The sequence below is a fragment of the Gavialis gangeticus genome, unplaced genomic scaffold (assembly GCF_001723915.1).
Source record: "Gavialis gangeticus isolate Ggan-Ray unplaced genomic scaffold, GavGan_comp1, whole genome shotgun sequence".
Lineage (NCBI taxonomy): Eukaryota > Metazoa > Chordata > Crocodylia > Gavialidae > Gavialis > Gavialis gangeticus.
Genome location: NW_017729032.1, coordinates 130,051,174 through 130,068,614, shown reverse-complemented (window position 1 = coordinate 130,068,614; position 17,441 = coordinate 130,051,174). Strand labels below are relative to the sequence as shown.

Below are 17,441 nucleotides of genomic sequence, written 5' to 3'. Positions count from 1 at the left end.
AAGGCAATCAGGTTGGTCTGACATGATCTCCCCCTAATAAATCCATGCTGATTGCCCCTGAGCATCATTTCTGATGCCGGCCCATCACAAATGTGCTCCTTGATGATCTTCTCAAAGAGTTTCCCCAGGATTGAGGTAAGACTGACGGGCCTATAGTTACCCGGGTCCTCCCTCTTCCCCTTCTTGAAGATGGGGACCACATTTGCTACCTTCCAATCATCTGGCACCTGGCCCAAGCACCACGATCGCTCATAGAGCCGTGCCAGGGGCTCTGCAATAACCCCAGCTAGCAACCTCAACACCCTGGGGTGGAGAGCATCCGGACCCGCTGACTTGAACGCGTCCAGCCCCTCCAGAAGCTCTCTAACCCAGTCCTCCCCAACCTGAGGTCTGAAGGCGATCCCCTCGAGTCCGGCTTCTATCACAGCAGGGAAGTCCTGGTCCCTGCACAAGAAAATTTGTAATTTTGGTCACTGGAATCATCTAAGATGGAAAGAACCCAGCTCAATTTATTTTGGTGTGAAAACAATGAGCAGACACCAACAACAACAACAGATGACGAGGTCATGTTCTACAGAGTCACTTTTCAGAGCAGAATTGGATTTTAAGGGCTTTGGGCCACATTCTCTGTAACCTTCAGTTTGATTGGGCTATTCCAGCAGAGAACAGCAGAGAGACAGTGCTACTGGCTCCCTAGCAATTAACTTACTACAGGAAAATCTCCCATTCACAATGAATTGCTTGATACTTTCTCCTCTCACCCACTCCAGCATGAGGGTAGTGTCAGGGAAATGGAGTACAGATGGAATACCATTGCTTTCTGACAAGCCACATTGGTTGAACAGACCTTGGTGGGGCTTTAGAGCCTCAGCCTTGAAGTTGCTCTCAGCTGCACTGAAAGCTGAGGCTGCTCTGCATTACGGGTCAGAAACATGCAAGGCAATATTTGTTCCTGGCTATGTTTTTGCCTCAAAGGAGTCATAAAGTCATAAAAAGTGGAATATATTTCCCTGGCTAGTTTTAGCAGTTACCAGTTCATTGAAAACTGCAGGGCAAAGCCTCAAATTGACATAAAGATCCTCTGGAGCATGGTGACTTCGTCAAACTGAAAACATGACAGGAGCTAAAAAAGAGCCTTAAAATTGAATGTTCTTAGTATCCTGTGATCTCTGTGTTAATTATTATTGTCTTACAAAATTATAACTAGATATGAATCTTTAAAAGCATGTGAAGTAAAGCAAGGACCAAGTTGTTATGAATCCAGTTCCCTGGTCCAACATTGCTTCTGTGATGCTGCACTGAAAAGATGGTTGTCACATGGGCACTACCCAATATCCCTTCCCACTAAAGGGATAAGTACAGATGTTCAAAAAGCCGAAGCCTGAATTGATTCAATCTTTCCAGGTAAATCTACCCTTCATAGTTTGAACCAATTTGCAAGTGAATAGGCATTCTCTTTTGATTCTGGAAATGCAGCCACTTCTCTTCAACAGCTCAGACTAGAAGCCCGGGGGCACTAGAGCAAGCCCTCCTTTCCCTTCGGCAGCAGCCACAAGACTGGAGGGAAGTGGACCAGGGGCTGGGGCATGGCCAAGCCCTGGGTTTAAACCCCCACCCTGGCCTGCAGGGACCCCACCCAGGATGCGCCTGGAGGGAGAAAGGGTAAGAAGCCCCTGCCAGATTTGTCCTTGAGGGGATTGCATGGCCAGACACTGGCCTGGGAAGTGCCTCTGGCAAAGCAGGGAAGGGAGAGGAATGAAACTCCCCTGTCTCCCCTGTCTCCCACCAGCACAGAAACCCAGCCTGGGTCTGCCCAGCTTTTCTCCCTGTTAGCTGTTCACACAGCAGGAGGCATGGCCAGAGCCAGCCCGGGGAAGCAGCCTCAAGCAAAGCAGGAACAGGGAGGGGGATTAAACTCCACTGACTCCCCACTAGGACACAGGGACCTCAGCCCAGATCTGGCCTGCTTTCCCCCCTGCTCACCACTTGTGCAGTGGGGGGAGTGGCCAGAGCCCACCGTGCAGCAGCCTCAGGTGAAATGGGAGAGGGAAGGGGATTAAATCCCCCATCTCCCCTCTCTCCCACTGGCACAGGGACCTCAGCTGAAGTCTGCCCAGCTGGCCATACATGTGGCCTAAGCCAGCCTGGACAGCACCTCATTACTGCTCCCTGATCCCCTCTCCTATCTCTCAGGGGGTCATTCAGGAATTACCCATCTGTTGACCTGGTGCTTGCTGGCTCCCCAGGACAGAAGCTGGGAGCTGCTTGTTGGGACACAAGGGCGACTCTGTGCCCTGGGATTCTGCCCCAAACAGATCCCTCTTCTGCTCAGGCAGCTGCTTGTCTGTGCCGTGGTTTGTGCAGCTAGGAGACTTGGAGCTGGTAGGGGCCAGGCCATGGTAGAAGGGCCAGGCAGCACTGGAAGAGGCTGGGGTCCCCCGGGAAGGGCGGGCAGAGGGGAGGGAGAAATAAACCCCCTTTGTGCCCCCTTCACCTCAGGGGGTCATGCCAGGTCAGTGTCAGGCCACACTCCCATCCCTGCTCCAGCCAAAGAGCAGAGGAGTGGGGCCAGCCCTGCTTTCAGGGGCAGACCAGCCCAGAGCTACAGAGCATACTGGGAGACTCTGATTTAACTTAAACCAGGAAGGGGTCTGGGATACAAGTTCCATAAACTTGTTTGACCTCAATCAGTTAAGTCTGATACTACATTCAACCAGGTTTATCTTACACCAGTTTTGGCCATTTTGAAATGGTTTGTGTGCACTAAACTTTTGTTCTGTTACAGGTTTAAACCAGTTACTAATCACTTAAGCCAGTATATGTATAACTTCTGTCCCTAGCCAAGAAGTGTGGGAGGTAAGCACAGCAGTATGACAGGATACTTAAAGTCGCATATATACACTTAATCATTCCTTTAAGTGTTTACTGATTTATATAGCCAAGGATAGATTCATTTCACCCAGTTAGTTTGTATGAAATTACTTCATAGCTAAATGTGGATTATCTTTCCCTCCACCTTAACCTGATTACATCACTGATTTTAGACCCAAAGTTACCTTGCTCTCATGCTCAGATGAGAATGGCAGAGGTTTACATGCAGTAATATAGCGTAGGAGACTTATCGTCATCTATTCTGAACTTTGATTTGCTTGTTTGCTTTCCTAGCAGCCATGTCGGCTTTGATGTTAGCAATTCTTCACTTACTAATGTACACAATTATCACTTGTAATCAATTCCACCCACAGCATATGGTTATCTTTTCAAAAGAAATTTGCAATCAAGTTATGCTGCAAGTTGAGAGCTGTCATGTAATTGGATAGAAGGGATACAGATCACTGAGACCTGAGGATAAAAAAATATAGCCAACAAACACAAATATTTTAAAAATGAATAAAGTGTCATAGGAAAATATTAATTAGGACAGAGGAAAAGGATATATTGTCATTTCATCAGAGAGGTTATCAACTTACAGAACTGTTTTGAAAGTACACAGGAGTCAAATTTTAAACCACTTATTATTTACTCAGCACACTAGAACCGGCACTTAATGAGGTACTTTAGTTTACCAAGTGAATGCTGAATAAATATTCACAAATCTTTATTTTCAATTCATTTTTATTCAATAGTCATTACTGGCACAGAATTCACTTGAAATAATCTAAAAAAGCAAACAGAGATTAAATCCTATAGTAAAAAGCCATATGCAATTTTCTTATAAGGAAAGTTATTAGATAGGCATTGAGAAGTGCAATGTTAATTCTTGGTGTACAAACCATTTTGTGCGTTCATTTCTTTTTCTAAATAATGGATAAAGCATATTCTGGGCAAAATATCTAATAGCTTTCCTTTAAACATGATGACATCTTATATTTGAGAAACCAAAACTGAATCTCAAATTGACTTCATAAGTAGATCAGGTTTTTTCTTTAATTGACCAAAACTAGAGGGAACTAGCTATTACAGAGAAAATACTGTCATAGGAAGCATTCTGTCTGTCAGACTACAATGGCAAGAACTGAATGTTATTAATATCTAAACCACATTTTGTGGGTTATATGAAGTGAGTTTGTGGTTTTAGCCCAATCAGGTTACAACAGCAGAAAAGCCATTGCTTTAATTGATATTTGTTGATATTATTTTGGCAGTCTCTATAGTGCTGCCTATCATCACAAACTGAAATAAAGGGAACCAACTCAAAAAGCATATAAAACCATACAACCAAACACACAGAGGACCCAAGACTAGAATCTGCACCCATTATCTTCAAAAGCACAGGCCTTAACTACTTGTAACGGCCCTCAATCTTCTCACCAGATCAGCCACATCACTCAAACACTCATGCAGCTAAAGTAAATACATTGTAACAAAATGACACCAGAATCCTCCCTGCAACAACTGCCAGCTTAGCTCTGAGGGCCTGTGTTTATACTCAGGCTGCTCAGCCCCATCCTCCAATCCAAGAGCCTCCTTGCAGTCATGTGACTACCTCATTAGGCTGCATCACATCTGCTGGCTACTCCACAGCCTGCTTAAGGCTCTTAAAGTGGCAGGCACCAAGGTGTCCTGCCACAGTTAGATATTTGGAAGAATTTTCTCACTAGTAGGGTACTAAAACATTGGAACAGGTTACCCAGAGAGGTGGTGGAATCTCCATCCTTGGAGGTTTTTAAGACCCAGCTAGACAAAGCTTTGACTGGGATGATCTAGTTAGGGATGGTCCTGCTTTGAGCTGGGGGTTGGACTAGATGACTGGTGATGAGACACCAGATTGTGGGGCCGAAAGTGTGACTGTTAGCCACAGTTCAGCAGGACCCACTATGGAATGGGCTGATTGCCTGTCAGACTTACCTGCAGGAATGCCATGAGCTGCAGCAGAGTACTGCACAGTGATGCTACAACACCAATTTGTAAGCTCGTGCTCCTTCTGGCTCCACAGGTGCACGGCAGATGACATCAGGGAACTGCACCATGCTGGGAGCTTAAAGATAGAAGCAGCCATGCATGGCCAAGCAGGAGAGCCAGGGAACCAAGCCCAGTATACCAAAAACCTGGGCAGGTGAGTCCAGTACAGGGAAGCTAGACTGGGACACAGGACCCAGAGCCAGGAGCCCACACCAGGAAACAGCCTGGTATAGGGAAGAAAACCGGAAGGCTGAGCCCTGTACAGGGGAGGGAATAAGTACCTCCTAAAGTACCCTGAGGAAGGAAGCAGCTAACGGGTTGGTTCTGTTGTTCCCCATCAGCTGTGTTACCCTCATACATGAGTGGGGAAGCCCTAAAAGAAGCTAAGTATGGCAGCCTGCAGGGACTCAGCTCTTCTAAGGACTGTGCTGGCAGACTGTATTCAAGTTTTTATTTATTTAGTGAGTACCTGGAAGAGTTGCCTTGATTTTGTGTTTGGTAACCCGGTCAAGGGTGCAGAGACTCCAGCATTACTTCATATTCTTTTTGGGACACTGGCTTGGTGATTACAGAGGACAGGGAGGAGTTGTACACCCTTGAACCCTGATTCAGACCCTTCCTGCTAAGAATATTGGAGATCCTACCAGGAGCCTCTTGGGGTAGATCCAGGAAACAAGGGCTCTGACACTTCCTTCCAGAGTCTATATTACTATTTATATATTCTTGATTACTTTGGTCAGACTGTTTTCTGATAGTCCTCTACCACATAAGAGACAAAGAATAGACTTCACAATCAAGAACATAAATGCTGATTGCTTTGAAGAAACCCAGTGGCTTGGCTTGGGTGATAAGTGTATGCTTAACAACACTACAGTTGGCGCGTGGATAGGGTGTAGGGGAGGTGGAGCTCCAAACCATCAACCCACTGTGCCATGAGTAGATCTTGAAAGGGGGGAATCTATATTACAACACGGAGTCCTCCCCTTTCTTCTTTATTAACAACAAAGGTGTGGCAGGAAAGCTAGAGAGGGCCGTGTCTCTGGGCACTCATGATTAGTGTACCTGAAGTGCTGGCTCCACCACAATGACCTTCTGAGGTCCCTTCCAACCCTCATTTTCTGTGATTCTATGACAAGAAGGGATGAGGGATGAGCATCTTTCCACTTAAGTTCTGAGAGAAGTTCTTGAAAAAAGTTATTGCACTTTAACCTTGAACCTGCTCCAAGCTATGGAACTCTTCTTTCTTCATTCCACAAGCATTTTCAATTTAAGCTATAAAAGTGCCTGCGAAAGGCACCCAGAATTATTTGGTCCTGAAAACAGTAAGTAATTGTTTGTTCCAGGAGCACCTTCCCTTTAAGGAAACCTTCACAGTACAGTTTTCAAAGAAGTTATCTAGAGTTTGTGTGGATTCATGGGCCACTATGCAAATAGGCCTTGATTCAGAGTGTGTGGGGGGGGAGAGGGGGAGGAGTTAGTGATACACCAGTTTAGAGAGAGTACCAGCAACATCTTGCAGCACCCTAACTCAGACTCTTCTGCCCTCTCATCCCCCCAAGCCACCAAAATTGCTAGTTATGCCTCTGATCACAGGCCTAGTTCTTATGGGGAACTAGATCACCTCCTGCAGTCCCTTCCAACCATAACTTTCTACAGTTCTATGATTCTATGATTCTATATTTGCTTTCACAAGAATAAAGCAACTGAGGCTTAGTGGAAAACAGTAACTACTGATGGGCTCATAAAATTCCTGGTGTTTGGCAACTGGAAAAATGGTTCATTGGCTGTAATGGAGGAGTTGATCTGATCCTGTATACAGTGTCCCCTGCTTGTTACTTATTTTAGTGTATATTACTGTCTTGTTATGGAATCTAACAGACCAAATTCTGTTTCTCATTTGCTCATTCAACTCTAAATGAAATGTGAGCAGAATTTGGCCCTGAGGCTTTTTCTAAGAACATGAAAAGCAAGGACATTTTATTCTTTCAAAGACACACCACCTTATATAGACCATTGTTCCTGACCAAAAGAAACGTCATTTATTTTATGTTTAGTGTTACCATCCCACACAAATCTTGCATAGCTTCAGAGTTTATAGCTGTAATTTAATTGTATCAGATATGGTGAATCATGAAGTTACGGAAAATCCAATGTTCATTTTTATATTATAATTCCGGACCACGCATCCTCTTCTCCTGTAATTAGTTTACGTATTACCCATTTGCAACCTTTATCCCACTTGTTAATGACCCTTTCACCTTTCATTTTGGGATATGGAACTATATTCCTAGCTTTCTCTAAAACACGTACCACATTTAAAGGATTGCCATACTGGAGATATTTATTACACCTTACTCACTCAGCTCTAGAAAATATCTATACAGCTTTTTACAATCTGGGGACTTGTTCTGAGTGACACTGCCATGGGGGAGAAAGTGCAGAGGGTGGGGGAAGCTACTTTGTGGCTCAGTGCCCAGATCCAGTTCCTGATGGTGGCTGCTGCTGAAGTCTCCAGGGGCGGGGACTAAGGGAAATATTTTATTGCCCCATCATATATTTCTTAAACACTCAAAACTCCCACTGGCTTTAACACGTACAAAGAATTCAGGACCAGGCCTTTGCATTTTATCTTGCTGTTTCCTTGTAGACTTCAATCATCCCTGACTCATGCTGTTAATCATAAATGAAACTCAATGGTTAAGTTAACACTTCACAGCAATTCAAACATTTTCTATTTGGCTAGAATAGAGTCTCAATTTGTACAGGGAAATAAAACATGATCTTCCCAAGAACCGGTACCTTTGACATATTGTTATGTTTAAACAGAGGTTTTAACTGGTACAGCTGGTAATGTGAGGGTTTTGTCAGATTTTTATTGCTAAACAAGTTAATGGATATAGCAGGGAATGAAAGGGATCAGTGGGATTAAACCTTCAGAGGGGGCTAGTCCAACTGAGATTCAAAAGCTAATAGATAGATTCATAAACTTAATCTAATAGATTTTGCCAAAGCACTTCTATCCTGCCTCCAGCATCTAGCTCTGCAGAAACTGTAGTGGCAGCTTCTTTTTTCTTTTAAAAGCCAGCAGGTGATGGCATAAGTGCTATTCTCTAGCTCTACAGATAATCTAGTGTAGGGGTGCTCAACCCCTCTTCCCACAGCTCCATGTTATCTGGTCCACAGGGCTCTCTGTGTATCTGGAAATATGGGGACGGGAAAGCAGTGGCACCACTCCACCATCACCAAATTTCTGGATTCATGGGAAGCCTTTATGCTATGCACTGGATTGGGTGCCCAATCCCAGCATAAAGGGCCAGGCAGAGGTGGTGCCAGGCCCCAGGGCCCAACCCTTGTGTGGGGGATGTGAAGAGGGAAGAACCAGGGATCTCCCACTGGGGTAGGAGGGGGTTGTTCCAGACCCCAGGGTATGAATCTAGATGAGAAGGAGTGGTACTGGGCCCTAGAGACCCAATTGTAGCATGTTGGGACAAGAAGGGCAGCACAAAGCCCCTGGAGACCAATCCCAGTGCGCAGAGGTAGGAGTGAGTGGTACTAGGCCCCAGAGTCTGCTTCTGGTGCTCAGGACAGGGATGGGGCAGTGCAGGGTCTGGTCCTAGCTAGCGGGGCTTGATCCAGCCCATACACTGGCCCTGCCCCACTCATCTGGCCCACAGGGTCAAAAGATTAAGCACCACTGAACTGGTGGGTAGAACATTTGCCCAAGATGTAGAAAGTCATGGTTCAATTTCTTCCTCTGCTTATGAGGATTTAAATCCATGTGTCCAGCTCCTTAAAGGGAACCTTAGCCCACTAGGTGATTGACTATGTTGGGTCACAGGTAGCACTCTTTAAACCTCTTTTGGAAGCTATGCTATTGTTGGGGACAGGGCAAGAGGAAAGGAGAGTGCACATAACCAACCCAAGGGTTATAACCCTAGGGAGAAGGAACTCTTGAGCTCCAGTTTCTGTTACGGGGACTGTTTATTCAGTTTATTTAGTGACTGTTTAAGATAAAAATATAAAAACATTTTTTGTAGGAGAAAGTGAAGGCTAGGTCTCTGTGCTGCCAGCCAAATTATTAACTACCAGGCTACAGTCATGTCTCTTTTTCTCTCTCTGGTCCAATGAATCTTGAATTTTCTGAGTGAAGACAGTCTCAGCAGAATATAGTATATGCACAACCACTACAGCCACAGCCTGGGGGTATAGCCTGGTGTTTAGGGCATGCTCCAGGCAGGTGGGAGAAGGTTTGAATCTCCTCAGCCATAGAAAAGCACTGAACCTGGGTATTTCATAACTTGTGTGAGAGCTCTTGCCATCAGATTCTTTTATAAAATGGTCCTTCCCAGCAGAACACCCTCCTCACTGAACTGTAGAACCAGGCTGCTTTTTGTTTTCTCTTCTCTCTTAATGAATTTTGCACTCTTGGCTGTGCAGTAGGCCAGCATCAGCAGAAAGGGTGCTCTAACCCTAATCCAGCTAATTAGTTGGTGGTTCGCTGTATTTTCCTAGGCAGTAGACGTGTAAGTAAACCTTTGATTGAGGTAGCCCTAGGTACCAGAATTCACTACCAGGTAAGTCTATAGGACATTACTCTGTAAATTCCAATGGTTTCAGGCAAGGTTAAGATGTTAACTAACCATGTCACTCAAAACAGCAAGATAAAGAACAAGCACAATAGCTGTGTTTTCAAACATGTATGTTTGTTGTCTCCTACATGCTAGAAAATATAGATCTGTCCTGAAACGCGAAGAATTTCACATACCAATAAAGATTTAGGCAAGCCTTTTCTGAGTCGTGCATTAGGAAAGGGACAAAAAATTCTAAGTTAAAATGTGACTAGCTCACATAAATCCCATTTGGACTTCAGGACCAGGTGCCCAAACATTAAACACCAGAGCAGCTAACTTTAAGTTCTTTGTTAGATGTAGCCCTTAATCTTTCTATACTTCACTTTCCCTTCTGTAAAATAGACATATGAACAGAGCCTTCACATGGTTGGTGGATGGATAAATACATGAAAGACTGAGAGGCACTCAAACACCATAGGAATGAAGGCCATAAAGAGTACTCAGGTCAACCAGGTGATCACATGCAGCCTGGCATCAGAGCCTGCACAGCTTCCCAACCAATGCAGTATGACCAAGAGGTGCCATTAGAGTAAGAAAGGGCAAAAGAGGAAGAAAGAAGGAAAGACAGACATACAGAAAGGATAAATGATGAAAAAACAAAAATAATTAAGGGCAGAAAGAAGAAAATGGACAGCTATTACAGTAATAGTACTGGGGCCTGTCATAAGGAGATATACAGACCAGGCATGCCCAGCTTTTAATCTATCATGAGAAGTATCTGAAATAAGATGGAGAACTGGATTAACATGAAAGATAAGAAGTCCACATTTAAAGAGGCTGGACTTATGATTGCTTCATTCTGTAGCCCTTCTTTGGGAAAAACTCCTAAAGACCTGCAGAATCAGGATCTTCATATAAATAAAAACCTGTCATTTTCCTGTCAAGTAATATTTCTGCTAGAAAATTTCCTTTGGACATTGAAAGTCCAAAAAGAGGTTTAGCACATAACTATTTTGGGATTTCCTGTCAAGCATTGAAATGTAATGTTACAGATCCTGTTCAAAATCAAATAGGGTGTGCCCTATACTTCTACTCAAGAACCTTCTCTTTACACGTCAAAAGCTAAAAATAGGTTTTTTTCTTATCAGATAAGTTGTGCAGATAAGAGAAATAAGTTCAGATAAAAGATATGCACTTTGAATGGTCAAATAGGCAGTAGGTATTGAGTAAACTGTAACAAATCATAAGGAAACTACTCCAAGCCATACCCTGCTGAATGTGGAAATATTTTACTAATTTTCCTTAACTGAACATTTATTTCAGACAAATTTTCTTGGTAGCTTTGATGCAAAAAACTTGATTTTCTGACCTGCAGTTAAAGATACAATTTGAATCTTTTTTGACTGGACTCAGCACAGAGTTCAGGGAAGGAATCCTTTTTCCATCTACCTCAAACAGTTTTATGTAGCATGCTATGAACTGAACTAATGTTATGTTCCTAGATGTATTTATCAAGTTATTGAATACCACTGGTTTTTACTTACTATGTCATGAAATATTAGTTATAGTTTATATGATGTAATTACAAATATACTGCATTTAATTTATCATGCCTCCAAAATAAACTATATAGTTTGCCCTAAATATATTTTAACAGCATGTCCCAGACCAAAATTAGTAGGAATATGTGGAATATTTACAGTGAAAAGTAATAACCCCAACACTTGCATCATTGGCATGCAGAGACTAATTGCAATCATTATTATTTTTCTTTACTCACAGCTCCTAGGCCAGAGACTTTCACTGGACTCTGACAAACAATACTTTGAAACAAAGAGACCACAGACTACAGAGAGGCCAAAATCTGCAAATGATTCCTTCTCAGCTTGTTCTTTAGTAACTAGGAAATGTACATCAAAAAATGAATGCTACAAAGGCAGTATTGAAAATTAGATTTTCATTTATTTAACATTTAGCTCTAAACACAGATACAGGCCACTCCTATTTCTGCCTGTAATGCTATTGTTAGACTGCATCTGATTCTGTGAAAGACTCTTTTCTCAGTAGGTGCAATGTCATCTCACTGAGAATCCTAGAACCAAAGTGAGTACATCATTCAAACTACTACTGACCTAGCGGACAACTCTTCTCTCTGCCTTGGCCTTCTTAGTTGCTATAGACAAATATACCACAGAGCACTGATTTACAGCACTCAGTAAAACATGAGTTATTTTGCTTAGCCTCATCACAGCCTCCTCCCACCCCCAGGCAGCAGAAAAAGAAGTGGGTTTTTTTAAACCCTTACACTTGTGAAGGGGGCTAGACTTTTATCCATAAGGAAAGTACCAGTGGGTAATATTTCAATTGGCTTCATTAAAAGCAGGATCAGGGTAACATCCAGACCTTGTCAATGACTGATAAGCCTTGTGAAAAACACCTGCATGTACTTCAGATTTAAAGTCACGGAATTAAAATATTTCTGTTTTAAGCCCACAATTTTTTATGCCCATTTGTTCAAGCAGCCAAACGGCAGAACACTACATACTTGCAGGATTTGCTATATCCATCTCTGTGCCAAAAATTATTATAAAGGCAGATCCTATAAAGGCACAAAGATTATTTCTCAAATCCCTTCAATTTGCTTCATTCTCCACCACTAGCAAACAGGCACTAGCCAGTCTTGCCGCGCTTGTAGAATACAGAATTGAAACATTCTAAACGTCCTTATAAGTCCTAGTACTTTGAAAGTAGAGCAAGTATTCTGTTTTAAAGAGGGAATTTCACACTTGGACAAACTTGGGGAAAAATGAATATCTGTAATTTATTTTGCCCAAACTCTGTATTTACTTATTCCTTAGGCAATTTCAGCTATTTGAATTCTGTAAAACTTTCTCCACAGGTCATTTTTCCTTCACCAGCTGTTTTATAGCAAAATCCCTCTTGACACAACCCTGTATTTTGAATGCCAGTGTTTTAGCACAGAAATTACCATAACGTCACAGATTTAGTAGCTTCTATGGATGACCTAATGAAGAGAGATAATGAGTTACAGGGGCAACATGTAGAGGGTGCATGCAGGTGCATATGCACCCCCTGAGTGTAGCAGTGCACCCCCTGCAAAAAGGCGCTGCCAATTGTGGGCAGTCCATGATCACCACTGACTGCCACCAACACTGCCAACAGCACCTGCGGGTGGTGGTCGGTGCTCCCCAACCCCCGCCCTCCCCCCCACTGCTGACAGTGCCACTTCTAGGCTCCTGCCACCACTGCCAGGCTCCGGCCACTGCCAGCACAGCCGTGCCCCCCACAGCCACTAGGGGCACACCCCATTCATGATGAGTTAGAAAAGAACAAGCGTTTCTGTAAGCACAATTATCTCTGGTAATTAACAAAGGGAGTAACAATATTTAGGAAAAAAGGACAAAATAGCATCTGATTCCACTGAAAGATCTTTCTTTATTAGTTGCATTGAGAGCACCCCTCTAATGAGAGCCAAACTGAGCAAACTGTTCAAACAAATATTGACCTATTAGATATGCATTTCTAAATTACTTCTGATGTGTTTGAATATTATCCCTAGGAACAATATTTCTGGGGAAAGATAAGAAGCAGTTTTAAATAGAGTTAGAAAATCTGCTGAGACCACCCACTGCGGTGCAGTATTTGCCACCTTTTTTGGCAATTTATTTCTTTTCATATAATGATCTTAATAGTAATGATTTCTTCCACCATTGTCTGGATGCCAAAGTAGCAAATACTTAAAAAAAAATTGTCAGATCAATTATAAAAAAAAAAAGCTTATATTAACAAGTAATGAATAAGTAATAAGTCCTGAAATCATTTCTTAATGAAAGCAGGGCAGACTCATGCAAACAGTGTTTGTAAAGCCTGTGAAACTGTTCACATAAGTAAGAGCTACTTGCACAAGGTAAAGATTTCAGGACTGGGCCCTACATAATGTATTTTCTGGGTGCATCTATGCAGGATGTTTACTGTGGGACTACCTAATTAGCTTTGCAGCAAAATCTCAGTATCTAAACATGCAGCCCTATTAGGCTGCAGGAAACTAATTAACTCCACCATAGGTTAGTGCTTATAACCACAAGTACTGTCATATGGCTGCTAGGCCTGTGCAAGGTGGCTAGTATTTGATTCTGATTTGGATTCGGCCAATTCCAAGGGACAGTGATTCAGTTTGGTGATTCAAATCACTATCCTGATTCATTTCAGCTGATTTGGATCCAAAGTTTCAGCGCTGATTTGGAGATTCAGCCATAGACTTAAAAGGCAACAGTCCTCAACCACACTGAACACAGCTGCCTCCAGCTGGTAAGTCAGTTGTGGTGGGCGGAGTTGAGAGGGAAGGGGCATGTGGGAGGAAGGTCAATGCTCTCACAGTGAGGGAGGGATTGGGTCTGGGACAAGCTGCCCAATCAAGGTGGGGAGGGGCACGGGACGCAGGGAGTGGGGCTTCCACCATTGTTCACTGCCGCACACCACCAGTCTCAGAGGGCATGGGAGCAGGCGTGTGCTCCTGGATCTACATGGGGTGGGATGGGATGGGCTGCACCCTGGGCAGGCAGTGGAAGGTGCTGGGAGTTGGGTCTCTGCCCTGCCACCACTTGCCCAGCTGGGGTGGGGGAAGCACAGGATGTGGCCACAGCAGCGCTGGGAGTGGGGGCTATGCCCTGCCACCACTTGTCCAGCTGGGGTGGGGGCGTGCAGCATGCAGGTGTGGCAGTGCTGGGATTGGGGGCTATGCCCTGCTGCTGCTTCCCTAGCTGGGGCAGGGAGGGGGGGCATGATGCAGTTGCGGCTTGCTCCAGGCAGAAGGCACTGGGAATGGGAGCTATGCCCTCCTGCCGCTTGCCCAGCTGGGGTGGGGAGGTGTGGGATGGTGCCACTGCACTGCCTCAGACAAGCAGGATGCAGCAGTGGAAGCTGGTACAGCCTCCCCGCACCTCCCGGACAAGCTGTAGCTTTGCCCTGCTGTGCCCCAGCTGGGCAAGCAGCAGCAAGGCATGGCGGCAGGCACGTGCACCAGGATTGGGGAGAGGTCAGTGACAGGGGTGATGGGGAATTTTAGGGTGGCTGCAGCCCCCACATTGCCTCTGCTCCACTATGCTCTGCAGGGCAGGTAGAGCTAGGGCTGCACTCCAGGCTGCAGCTAGCTTGAGGCTGGGGCTAGCTGCCCACAGTGCAGCCCTGGCTCCACCCTCCCTGCAGAGCACAGCCCAGAAGTGGGTGGCTGGGGCTAGTTTCCTGGAGCACAGCTTGGCCCAGCCCACCCCATGAAGATCTGAGGGTACATGCCCATCCCATGCCCTCCCAAACTGGCAGTGCCCAGTGGCGGGATTCCCCCTCCCCAAGTCCTGTGCCCCCCTGCCCCAGCTGGGCAGCTTGTCCCAACCCCATCCCCAATCCCTCCCTCACTGTGGGGGGTGTTAATCTGCCCTCCCATGCCCCTTCCCTCCACCCACCACAACAGACTTACCCGCTGGAGACAGCTGTGTCCAGCATGGTTGAGTACTGCTGCCCGTTTAGTCTATGGCCAAATCTCTCCAAATCAATTTGGAGGCTTCCAATTCAATTCAGACTTCTTAATGCATCTCCCGATTTAATTCAGATTTGGAGATTCAGCCACTGAATCAGGCCAAATGTCTTCTACATTGAATCAGCTATCAAAGCTTCACACAGACCTAATGGCTGCATTCTCTAATGTGCAGCAACACATGTGTAGACACTTACAGGGCTGGCTGGGGCATGAGGGTGCTCCAGTGCAGAGGCTGCCTGCTGGCTGGCCCCACGCTGGAGCGCCCCTGCACCCCAACCAGCCCCTCTGCAGCACATGGAGCCAGGTCAGAACAGCCCTGGGCTGGCAAGATGAACCCCAGACCCACCTGCCAACCAGGTCTTCTCTGACCCGGCTCAATGTGCTGTGGTCCTAGGCACACATTAACACAGTGCCTGAGAGCAATAAACTCCTACACGATATGTGTCATAGTTTATTGTAGATGTGCCCTCTGCAAAGTAGTTTGTATTGTAATACTTTAAAGGAATCAAGTTATCACTTATTTTGCTTTCAATTGCTTTTGACTGACTTCATAATAATGGACAGTCTATATCAGAGGTCAACTATCTCCCACCAATCTGGCCCATGGAAATGAGGGGCTTTGGTGTTATGACATTGGGGGGCTTTAGTAGTGTTTCAGTGGTGGGATGCTTCATCCACGCTGTGGCCAAGCCAGCAGACAAGAATAGCAGCAGAGAGAAGCAGCAGCAGCTTGGTCCTGGCACTGGTCTGCCCTGGTCCAATGTTGGGTCATTCCAGCCCACCTCTAGAAAAGGTTGTCACCCACTAAACTATGTTGTTATTTCTGCTCAGGACTACATCCTTTAGCTTCATGGCATAATGGCACAGGGTAATGGAGCAACTATGATACTGACTGTTGTGCTCAACCACTTGCTACTGTCAGCAAAAGGGGAGGGCACCTGTTTGCAAAGTGGAGGCTTCCTCTCCCTAAAAAGCAAAAGAAATTGTACTGTGCTTGGAGGGAAAGTGGCTAGATAAGTGTGATCTAAGAAGTGAAATCCTCCCAAGAATTTCAAAAAGATTTTTTTAAGCAGCAGAGCAGTAAAAGTTCTTGAAGCCTTGGATTCATATTTAGGAGTGAAACACAATAAAACAAGGATAAGTTTAAGAGTCTGAAAGAAAAACTGAGTATGATGAGATGCTTTATTTTGCACCATCTTGCCCCTTGTTAGTTGCCTTTCATGCTCTATACTTCTCATCCTACCAGCCAGGTGCAAATTACTCTGATCCACTTTACCGCCTTTAGATTTATTTATACAACCTTAGACCCCACTTTCTGGACTACAACTGACATCAGTTCTGAATACAGTCCCAGCTGAGATATTATTGAATAAGCTGGTATTCCTTGTGAGGTCACTAGATGGCATGTGACTGCATCACAGGCAAATCTCTTTCAGCTGTTTCTGTCTAATCTTTCTATCTGTCTATGCACTTAGGTGAACTCATCATTATGGCTTCTGAGCACTTAACTAGCATATGCAGTCCACAAAGTTGCATCATAATAGCTTACCAGTTAACCTTGAATGCATTTTCTAGCTTATGTGAACAGACTGTATTTGAATGTGCATGACAGAGTGAGAGAATTTTGGTCCTAAAGCCTCTTAGCATAGATTTTTAGTGTCATCCTAAAACAAAGTTGGACTCCAAAACTTTCTGGAGTCTTCTTGCTTCCATAGTTATATCCCATATTGATGCTTAGGGAGTCATGCCTTGGTTCAGTAACTATGTCCTCAAATTGGGAGGAAGCCTTCCCTTATAACAGTATGTATGTATCCCAAGCAAGACAACAGGCAGTTCCCATCATGCTAGCTGCAGGAGAGATCTTTGTAGGCTTTGACCCAACTGGCAGTAGAAAATTCAACATAAAACTTGAATGCTGAAGTAAGCCAAAAAGAATGTGAACAAGTCCATTTCAGTCCAATTACCTTTAATGTTAGCACACTTTGTTCTTTGGAAATTGTGTTTTTGTCTTTTATTCTAATTGACATAAATAATGTAAATCAGATCTGATCAAAATCAATGTACACTAGAAGAGGGAAAGCTGAGAGGGGCAGGTCAGCCACATAAAGGTGTGATATCTGCAGTGAGAGCCAAACCACAAAAGGGTTAGCCCTCTATGTGGCCAAGTTAAATAAGACACAATTAGTGCTAACTGAGCTTCCCAGAGCTCCCCAGTGTGGGCTTATGAATGCCTTAAGGGGCAAGTTAGCCCCAATTGTGTTTTATTTAACTTAGACATTTAAATGGCTAACTCCCTTGTAACTTGGCTCTTGCTGTATTTATCACACTTCTTTATGTCTTAACATAATTTATAACTTGGCTTTTTTTCTATACATTAAATAGTCTTGATTAGGATTGCCATATGTGCATATACA

General features: G+C 44.4%; 1 long non-coding RNA gene across 1 annotated transcript in view; it reads right to left on the bottom strand.

Moving 5' to 3' along the window:
- Positions 1 to 17,441, bottom strand: part of LOC109303430 — a 108,321-nt gene that overhangs the window by 20,813 nt on the left and 70,067 nt on the right. The gene's annotated exons all lie outside the window — the stretch shown is intronic.